Source organism: Tenrec ecaudatus, chromosome 2 (genome assembly GCF_050624435.1).
Source record: "Tenrec ecaudatus isolate mTenEca1 chromosome 2, mTenEca1.hap1, whole genome shotgun sequence".
NCBI classification, from domain to species: Eukaryota; Metazoa; Chordata; class Mammalia; order Afrosoricida; family Tenrecidae; genus Tenrec; species Tenrec ecaudatus.
The window spans coordinates 28,948,026-28,958,856 of record NC_134531.1 but is presented as its reverse complement, the minus strand read 5'-3'; the positions used below and the strand labels follow the sequence as shown (position 1 = coordinate 28,958,856).

Here is a 10,831-nt window from a genome sequence, read left to right as displayed (position 1 = left end):
TTTCACCACAGTGTTTGCTCTTGTGCTGCACTTGAATTTCCCATTGTACTTCTCAACCATTTTCTCTATGTGTAATGATATAAATTTAATGATGGAAGTGAAATGGGGTATAGATAAGTTCTAGAAACATCGAAAGATTCTGCGGCTGAAAACCTCAGGAATAACAAAAGAACATTGTCACACACAGTGGTACAAGATGACCCGGTCAAGTCATGGAACAGTCAGAACGTGACTGTGACATTCAACTCAGTGTCGAGTTCACCCAAATGACACGGATGAAGCAAAGCCTGCCTGAATAAAGCCTTTGGACTCTGTTTGTGGATGGAATATGGCTCAAAATGAGAAGAAACAGCTGGAAACATCAACTAATAATGTTAAATACTTCATTTTAGAGGGTCCACAATCAAAGCTCAATGAAACAACAGTCTAAGAATCAAATAGCATATTATTGCATTGGGCAAATCTGCTTTGTTGCTATTAAATGCTGCCAAGTTGGTCCCACTCATCGTGACCCCAGGTACAAAGGAATGAAGCGCTGCCAGGTCCTGGGCCATCCTTATGTTTGTTCCTGTATTTGAGCCATCAAAGCAGCCACTGTGTCGATATCTTTGGTCTAGGGTCATCCTCTCTTTCTGTTGCCCCTCTTCTTTACCAAGCAAGTCTGCTGGTCTTTCTTTGTAAGGAGCATTATGAGCACCGATCTGCAAACTCAGATTCGTTTGCTCTTTGAACACTCATAGTTTCAACGTTCTTTTAATGCCACAATTGAATTGGTCAGTTCTCAGTCACTCCTTTCAGGCTTCCTTATTCATTGCTCAAATTTCACAGGGATATGAACCAATTGGCAATATCCCACTTTTGAGGTCAAGGTCTATTCAGGTTTAGGAATGATATCTTTTGCTGGAATTTAGGTCAGGTCCCTCTTCATGTACTGCTGTAGTTATTTCTTTATGATGTTCTGTAAAATTTCATTTGCAGGTGATATGATTGACATTGATTGATTATTTCAGCTTTTCATTGGGCCATCTTCCTTTGGAACAGACTTTCTTTGGGAGATATCTTCCAGTCACTGGCCACATCACAGATTTCTTGGCATAGTTTAGTCAGGCCTTTCAGTGCCTCCTCAGTTTATTGAAACATTTCGATTGGTATTCCATCTACTTCTAGTGCCTTACTTTTCACTAATGCTTGCGATGCAGCTAGGACTCCTTTCTTTAATACCATTGTGATTTGATCATATACCAATTCTTTTCTCTCTCTTTTAATCATTTTATTAGGGGCTCATAACACTTTCCAATGTCTCCCTTCACCCACTTTTCTGTTCTCCATCCCCAGGAAGGATGCTATATGTAGATCCTTGCAATAGGTTCCCCCTTTCTACCCGACCCTCGCTCCACCCTCCTGGTATCTCCACTCACACCACTGGTGCTGAAGGGATCATCCACCCTGGATTTCCTGTGTTTCCAATTCCTATCTGTACCAGTGTACATCCTCTGGTCTAGGCAGATTTGTAAGGTAGAATTGGAATCATGATAGTGAGAGGGAGGAAGCATTTAGGAACTAGAAGCAAGATATATCTTTCATCTTTGCTACACAGCACCCTGACTGCTTTATCTCCTCCCTGTGACTCTTCAGTAAGTGGATTGTCCAATTGCATACAGATGGGCTTCAGGTTTCCACTTTGCACTCCCCTCATTCACAATGATATGATTTTTTGTTCTGATGATGCCTGATACCTGATCCCTTTGACACCTCGTGATTGCACAAGCTGGTGTGCTTCTTCCACGTGGGCTTTGCTGCTTCTCAGCTAGATGGCCACTTGTTTACCTTCAGGCCTTTAAGAGCCAGACACTATATCTTTTGATAGCTGGACACCATAAGCTTTCTTCACCACATTTGCTCATACACCCATTTTGTCTCCAGCGAATGTGTCGGGAAGGTGAGCATCATTCATGGAATGCCAGTTTAATTGAACAAAGTATTCTTTCATTGAGGGAGTACTTGAGTAGAAACCCAATGTCCATCTGCTTATTAATACTAAATCTATATATATACGCACAAAGATCTATTTCCACATACTCAAATATAAATATATTTACATATGTACCTGCCTTTATTTAGACCACTTTAAAATGCCCTTTACCTCCTAGCTCTTTCCTCTATTTCCTTTTTCTTTCCTCTTGTCCCTTATCTTGTTCAGCCTTCATTAGGGTTTCAGTAATTCCTCTCAGTTACATTACCCTTGGTCATGTCCTATTAGGCCTCCTATACCGTCCTCATCACTAGTTCTTGAAATGGTGGAAAGTAATTGAGTTCTTGCTGCATTGCTCAATATGCTGCCCATAAAATCTTTCAGTATTTCAACTAGAGGATTGAATCTCCTATTCACTTTCTCTCTCTATATATACAGTTAAAGCTCTATATATGTATATAAATATATTCTTTATAATTTTCAGACATTCTGCCACATTGTTCTACATGTTAATTTTTCTTATAAGTTTTTCTTTCCCAGGAGTTCTTTGTTCTTTCTACTCTAATCATTTCTTTCCAGATTGTTATTCTGATATTAGTATCATCATCTGATAGATGCCTTATAAAAGCTATTACTCATAAACACATACACACAAGAATATTCTCTCACTTCCTAAGAAAGAATACATGGGAAAATACTTATTATTTACATTTTTAAATACTTTTAGACATTTCCAAAGTCTTTTGTAATTAATGACGGCATATACTGTCTCTGGAAGACCTTAAAGGTTTCTTCTCAACTTGTCCTGGAGTTTTTTTAAAAACAAATTATTCTTTTGTTCCTACTTACAATTTATTTTTCATATTAATTACTGTTAACATGTTTGTTATATGGATTTTATCCAATGCTTATTTTACCTGAAATTATCTGACATCTATACTTTATTAACTTTATTGATAAAGGTGCATATTTGATTATAACTATTTGTCCTTTTGAGATTGGATTTGTAGATTGAACCAGCAAACTTCATTTTTGAAAAATTAGAAAGAATATTAGCTATTTATTTTAAGTATACAAAAACAGAAATAATAACTAATTTTAAATGACTTTATTTATGAGTTGATAGTTTGATATCTACTAATGCTATGTAAATTTTTCATAAGCTCTTAAAATAAATTGCAGAGATGATATGGGATCTTATTTGTGTGCATGTGTGGGTCCATGTTAATATTTACAACTGAAATTCAGAGGCAACAAAACTCATAACCAAAATCTGTTACATGAATAATTTCCTCTATGAGAACTCTATATGATGTTTTATTTTCTATGCTTTTAAGATTTCTTCTCATGGTTAAGTGTTTGACATGTATTAAATCAGGAAACCTATTAAGAAAGCTTGGTGAGAAATTATGGCAATCAATTGAGGTATTTGGAGTAAACATAATCAAACTACTTGAATATAAACTGACCTGAATATACATACTTGAATATAAACTGACCTGTATATCAGCTGAGGCACCTAATTTTACCACAAAAACTGCATAAAAATTGTTCTGAAGACTTGGCTTATACATGAGTATATAGGCATATCTTACAGTTGTAAAAACTTTAGTAGAAGCCCGAGAGAGATGGTAGAGTATACAGAAAATTGAATAAAATGAATTTAGAAGTTTTCAAATTTTCAAGGAGTCTAGAGGATAGATTGAAGCCATACTAATAGGTAAAAAAAAATGTAGTCCAAAATAGTTTATAAAAGGGATTGCTAGAGAGAAATTATGTGGTACATCAATTTGGAGTTGCTACTGATATATATGAATAATTTTATAAACCAACCAAACTCACTGCCATTGAGTCAATGCTGACTCATAGTGACTGCCTTGAGTTTCTGAGATGGTAACTGTTTGCAGGAGTAGAAGCCCAGTCTTTCTCCAGTGGAGCTTCTGGGGGTTTTGAACTGCTGCCCATAGGGATTGCAGCCCAATGTGTAACCGCTATTCCACCAGGACTTCTTTTTTGACTTTACAGGAATGATTAATTGTGTGATTAAGTGATAAAGGAATGATTGTGGGGAAATTATTTCAGGTTGCATTTGTGGAGCAATTTCAAATCATGATGAAATTCATGTGCTCACTTCAGGATGGATTGGACACTCTCATTGTTTCCTTGAAATATGCTAACATTCCACTAGATTAATGACTTTCTTTAGACTCATTTCTGGGTAGTTTATTTTTAATAGTTTGTTGTGTATATTTTGAGTATTGTACAATTTAGTAGTTCAACCATATGAAGAATAATTGTACAATCATCACCACAATCAATTTCAGAACATTTTCTTCTTTCTTGTACTCGTTTTTGTGAGTTCCCCATTTATCCTCAATCTCCCTGCCCTAACTCTTGGTAATTATTACTCTAGTTACTGTGGCTATAGATTTATCTGTCCTGAATTTCATATACAGAAAATCATACAAAACCAAAACAGGAAGCAAACAAACCCACAATAGTGACAAAACAAGACAGGAAAATCTCAATAGAAAAGAATCATATAATATAAGGAACAGGAAAAACTTTGAAATGAGTCACAGGAAAAATCAGATGGTAAGATGTTACATGTAGAATCAATCCATTTCATACAGTTGTTAATACATTACTAGAAGCCTGAGTGATAAGATAGGCATCATAGACAACTCAATGCATGTTATGGGCAGGGACCAGTCCCTAGAGAAGGACACTGTGTTTGGAAAGTAGATGGGCATCAAAAAAGTGGAAGGTCTTCAAGGAGGTAGTTTGACATTGTGGTTGTTAATAAGCAACTCAAGCATAGGAAGGGTTATGAGGATGGCACAGGACAGAACAGTGTTTCCTTCTCAGATCACTATGGGTTGGAACTGACTTGACCAGAACATCACCCATAGTCAACATTACAACACTCTCTGTATGACGGCAAAGCTAATTACACCCCTGAACTATGATCAGAAGTAGTTCTCAGGAGGCGAGCAATGTGGGAATGGTGCAAAGGTATCTTGCGTTTCTATTATCATCAACAGCCTTCTGCAAACCATGCATTCAGAATTTAAGCTCTTCAGATTTGGATTTTAATATTTATAATCCTGGGATCACACAGAATTGTCTGCTTCTTCCATGTGAACTTAGGTGATGTCTCACTTAGATGGCTGCTCATTTTAACTCAAATATTTAAGATCCAGACACTATGATTTTTGATAGCCAGGCACCATCTGATGATTCCTACCCCACCCCTTATTATAGCATCTATATCTTCAGTGATCTCCTCATGAGGGTAGTGAAGATGGCAAAGTAATAAGAAATTTTGGTTCTTATTGTCCTTAGGTTAAGACTTTGATTAAGTATAGGCCTGGAATTAATTTATATATATATTGTTTATATGTGTTTCTAGTCACTTTAGAAACCTCATTTTATAATAGGGAATGTATAAATTATCCTCATTGTGGCATAAGATAATTCTGCTGATAGTGTGATTAATTTATCCAATAGTATAAAATTTAAGATAGCATTTAGAGAAGCATTTATGTAGTCGGGCTTTTCAGATGGCAATACATGAATGGTTGATTTCTACAGTTTAAAAGCCTAAGTGATTGGACCCTATTTTCATGAACAATGAGTTTTGAAAATAGGGCAAAATTTCCCATGACACTAATTCACAGAGGCAGAACCATTCTTCTTTTTATTTTAACAGAACAAGTCATTTATTATTCAAACAAGCTTCATTTGTATTTATTTAGCCTTTTGACTCTGTGCTTGTGCCTTCAACATTTTCACCATGATTTTCTGCTCCTCAATCAGGAAAGCACGCTTGATCCTGTCTCAGACACATTTAGCACACATTGACCCACCATAACCCCTGCTAACGTGTTTTTTGGTTTTGGACAACCTCATGAGAACTTTGGGTCTCACAGCACGGACCCCTCGAAGTCGGCCCGGGCACACGCCACATGCAGATTTTGATGCTTTCCCCTGTTACCAGGGGTTCGGGACAGTCTAGTTTTGTTAGAGGCAGTGTTGTATGACAGCCTACGCCGGTAGGTCAGACGCTGAACCATTTTGAATGCCTCCACACAGCGTCTCCGGAAGAGCTGCAGAACCATTCTTGTCAGATTAATATATATCATTAAAAAGCAAAGAGAGCATTCACACACGAAATATATGGGCATTCTGAGTCACCATTCATTGAGCACCTTCAATGCTAGAGTTCTGAACCAAAGTTCAAAAATCTCTAATCCCATAACCTTGGAATAGCAGTTGTCTGTTTCTTCTCACATTAGTGTATTTTAGCCTTAAATCCTAAAGATTATGAGGACTCCTTAAATCTACTACACATGAGTTTAAAATCAAGCCAAATTCACTGGGATTTCCACATCAAGTCGTTATGATTTGGTCTCTGAAGTATGCTTGGTACTTCGAAAGGACAGAGTCTAAGGCCCAGTTGTATATTAGCAAGTGTTCTGGGTTACCAAGGGCTGGATAGAAACTAAGCCAAAAGTGTCCAATTAGGAACATAATACTAGGTGTAGTCTTCTTTGGGTTCTGGGTAAGTATTTTTAAGTGTTCTTCCATTGGCACTTTGCCTAATTTGTTTTCCCCACAACAGGTGTGTAATCCCCTTCTCTGAGACAAACATGTCAGACCCGAACTTCACCGCCACATCTTGACGTGCATTTTCAGTAAATTTTGTTAATCACTATTATAGGAAAAGTCTGTTGATTTGTGGTGACCCCCAACAATATGACATCAACTGATTGGTCTTCTCCCTCTCCACCCACCTTGAGAAACAGACCCCAGGTAAGGTGAGGTCTCCCTTATCTAAGTGGATTTTAAGATGCCCAAATAGGTTCATGGGTAATAGACAGGCTCAGAACCTGTTGTTTGGGAGAGTGGATTAGAAGTTTACAGGCCCTAAGAGCAGATGCCTGCCTTCAGCTGGGTGTTTATCATTAGGGTAGTGGACTCATGTAATATGTGTCCTCCTGTGATTAACACACTTCCCCTCACATAAGAGTTTCCAAGCCCATCCATGTCACGAGATGTTTCATGGTTCCGTCGCTGAATTTTAGTGATGCACTGTATTTTATTTTGTGAAGGTATCAGAGTTTCTTCATTCTTCTACAGATTGTCAGGGTCTGTTTCTATATTCTTACTTTTGGGAACTCTGGTGCAGGGATGATGGGGGAACAGATGCTTGCTCGTGGCTTGTCTCTTACTTCCCTGGGGTGTATGCCCAGCTTAGGTATTGCTGGGTCATATGGCATTTCTATTCCCAGTTGTTTTGGGCAGCACTGTATCATTTTCAACAACAGCTACACATGTTTAAAAGCAGTGTTTAAGAGTTCCAATCACTCCACAGGATATGGAATTTTTTGTTGTTGTTTAATTGGGTTATTTTTGTGGGTATAAGGTGATATCATCATTTTGATTCGCTTCTCCCAAATGGCTGATGATCCTGAGCATTTTCTCTTGGGTTTGTTAGGCATTCAAGTGCCATCTCTAGTAAATTGTCCCTTCATGTTCTTTCCCCAACTTTTTTTGGTAACGGTTTTATTGGCACATAATTTACACATTGTACAGTTCAATAGTTCAATCAGTTAAACATATCAAGGAGAATTGTACAATTATGAGCACATCAATTTGAGAGCACAACCCCCCAATGGTTCAAGAAATTGCCTTTACACTGAGTTGAGCAATCACAACCTGCTCCCGTGCTCCTCCCTCACCCAGCTTTCGTTAGTTACTCCCCATCTGCTCCCTATCACCCACCCCTGCCCCTTCATGCCTTATAATCTCTTGCATCAGCAAATGTCATTATGTATCCACTCCTCCTGTGCTTTGCAGCTGGGAAACCCAATAGAAAACAATAGAAAACAAGATTGCACTAAGGTTTTAAGGATAATATCATAACAGTATAAAGACAAAATGCAAATAATGCCTATGAAGGAAAAGGCCCCCATCAACATTCAAATGTCGGGGTTATTGCTCTTTTCTTACTTAAGTGTTGCTGAATTCTATAGATTTGAGTAATTAGTCTGTTCTCTGCAGTGTCATTACTGCAGATGTTTTCCTGGTCCATGGGCTCTTCATATCCACAGTTGGGGAAGCCTTTTGATTTGCGTCAGTGTTCCATTGTTATTGAGTCCCAGTCTTGCATTTTGTGCTCCACTGGGCGTGTTTCCTTTGTTATATTTGGTAGTATGTATACGGTACACCCGACAATTTCCACTTGATTTGTGGAGAGCTCTGGGGATTATATTTAGATCTCTAATCCATTTTAAGGTGATTTGTGCATATGTGAAGAATGGATCATGTTTCATTTTCCTGAAGATGGAGGTCCAATTTTGCTGGTACCATTTGTTGAAGATGGTGTCTCTTTCCCATCTAATCTTTTTTTTTTAGTTCTTTGCCAAAAAGCAGTTGCCTGTGTGCAGATAATTTATTTATTAAATCTGGGGTTCTATTCATTTACATTGTTCTATGATACTGAAGACTTTAAATTGTGATTTTTTTAACCCGTGTCTCTCTTTTTCAGAACTTTCCCTGAGCTATAAATGAACAATCAATTATTTCATCATAGCCTGGCTCAATACACGCCTTCATGAAATGATCATTAAGATAAGGGTGCTATAGCAAAGTGTGGCGAATAAAGTAGAGGTTGCTCGGCTATCAACAGAATAGGGTCTGAAGTCTTAAAATCTTGTGTTCAAACAAGCAGCTATCTTGGCAAGGAGTCAACCAAGCTCACCATCAGTGTGGTGCAAAAAGGCAATTTCAACATTTGAATATGGTGAAAAGTATCAGAACTAAAATGCTGAATGCACAATTTGTAGAAGACTCTTGAGGACAATGGGAGCCCGAATCCCATCTGCAGAGTATCTGGTCAGAGCCAGCTGAGTGCAAAAGCCAAATACAAAAGCCCCCAACAGCCTACTATCAGGCAGAGGTGGTTGTTATGTTGACTGTGCTGGTTGTAACTTGATACTTGGCCAGTTGACCTCCCTAAAGACACAGCTGCATTTGTTCTGGCGAAAGTATCTCTTAGACGATCCATGACAGAAATTTCTTCCCTGTGTCCTTGAATGTGGGTGAGAGTTTTCTCCCTCTCTCACATTATTTGTATCATTATTATTTTTTAACTAAGATGATCTCATCCTTATCACCTTAGTGTGATTTGTTTTTCACTGTGTTCTGTTGGGTTTTCCAGTGCTGAAGACCAGGAAGAATGGATGTATAGCAATGATAACTGGTGTTATTGGGAATGCAGGGTGTGTGTGTGGGGGTAGACAATAGGGAGGGAAAGGGGATTTCAGGAGAAAATAATGAGGGCAGGAGTGAGAAGGGAGCCCTAGAACTGATTGTGATTTCACAACTCATTTTAGATACGATTTAACAATGCAGGGAGTGAGGGGGCAGGATGGGAGGGGCGGGATGCTCTAATGCTCTGAGATAGATGTGGTAGTGATTGTACAATTTCCCTTGATGATCGTATAATAGAACTATTCAATTGTATGATATGTAAATTATGTGCAAATAAAACTGTGGGAAAAGAATGTCATATTGGTTTATGACCGAATGATGTTGCAATGCCCTTTTAAAATTGCCATCATGTGAAAAAGTATGTGTGCTGTGTGTGTGTGTGTGTGTGTGTGTGTGTGTGCCTGTAGGGGTATCACATTAAAAATTACTTTGAGTGAATCTCTAGGACAGTCACTGGACTAATGGTTTCTTGGGGATATGGCAGGGGAGGGTGTAGGGAAATGGGGAGCTAATAATAAGAAGTAGAGAAGAAAACTTTCTAAAATTGTTTATTTTGACAATTGTGTAACTCTTCTTGATAGGACTGAACTACTGAATTATATAATATGTGGATTATGTGGCAATAAAACTTTCTTTTGGGTTGTTTAACCTCACTTAGAACTTGGCTTTAAAACCATGGCAGAATTGGGATGGGAAAGTGCCTTATCACTAAATACTGTACTAGGAGGGCAGAAGTTTAGTGCTTTGTTGTTGCTACTACTTTGTTGTGAGGTGATGTTGAGTCAGTTTCAGCTCACAGTGATATTCTGTACATCAGATGAAAGACTATTTGAGCCCCTTGTTGTAGCCACTGTGTCCATCTAACTCATTGATGGACATTCTGTTTTACATTGACTCTCTACCACAAAAGTTTTGGATAACATCAAGAGCACCATACATGAAGTAAGCATGTAGTCATTAAAAAGACAGGAATGAAAATGGACCACTGTGAATTTCAGAAGAGACTCTGACTTGGTCTTCAACTTGCTCTTGTAGTATAGAGTCACTAAAGCAAATGAAACAATGAAGTAAATGAGATAGACAGAAAATGCTAAAAGGCATCTTAAGAAGAAAAATTAAAGTATTTTAATAAAACAAGCAAAGATCTGGAGTTATAAAACAGTAAGGTAAGAATACAGTCAGCATATCTAAAACTAAATGACTGGAAGGAGTAATCCAATTATAGACTTGCAATAGTGAAGGATTCAATTGGAAGAATATTGAATGAGATAGGAATCATAAAAAAGAAGATGGGAGGATCAGTCATTGTATTAAAAAGATTGGTTTGCAGTATCATGTTAAAAAGCTATCATGTGACCATTAACCAATGATATTAAAGAAAGAAGTCTAAACTTCACTGAAAGCAATATTGAAAAACAGGTGTCAGAAAGTCAGTCAATTGACATATTTCAACATACTAATGCAACACATGAAACACTCAAGTGCCATGACAAGAAATTTGGCTAATTGGCTATAAATGATTGATATTTTCTCATTCCAAAGAAAGATGATAAAAAATTTCTGAAATCACTTAACAATATT

At 37.7% G+C, this 10,831-nt stretch overlaps 1 pseudogene; it reads right to left on the bottom strand.

The window, feature by feature from the left end:
- Window positions 1-5,690: 5,690 nt before the first annotated feature.
- LOC142440733 (large ribosomal subunit protein eL34-like) lies at window positions 5,691-6,066 on the bottom strand (annotated as a pseudogene).
- Between the last annotated feature and the right edge of the window lie 4,765 nt (window positions 6,067-10,831).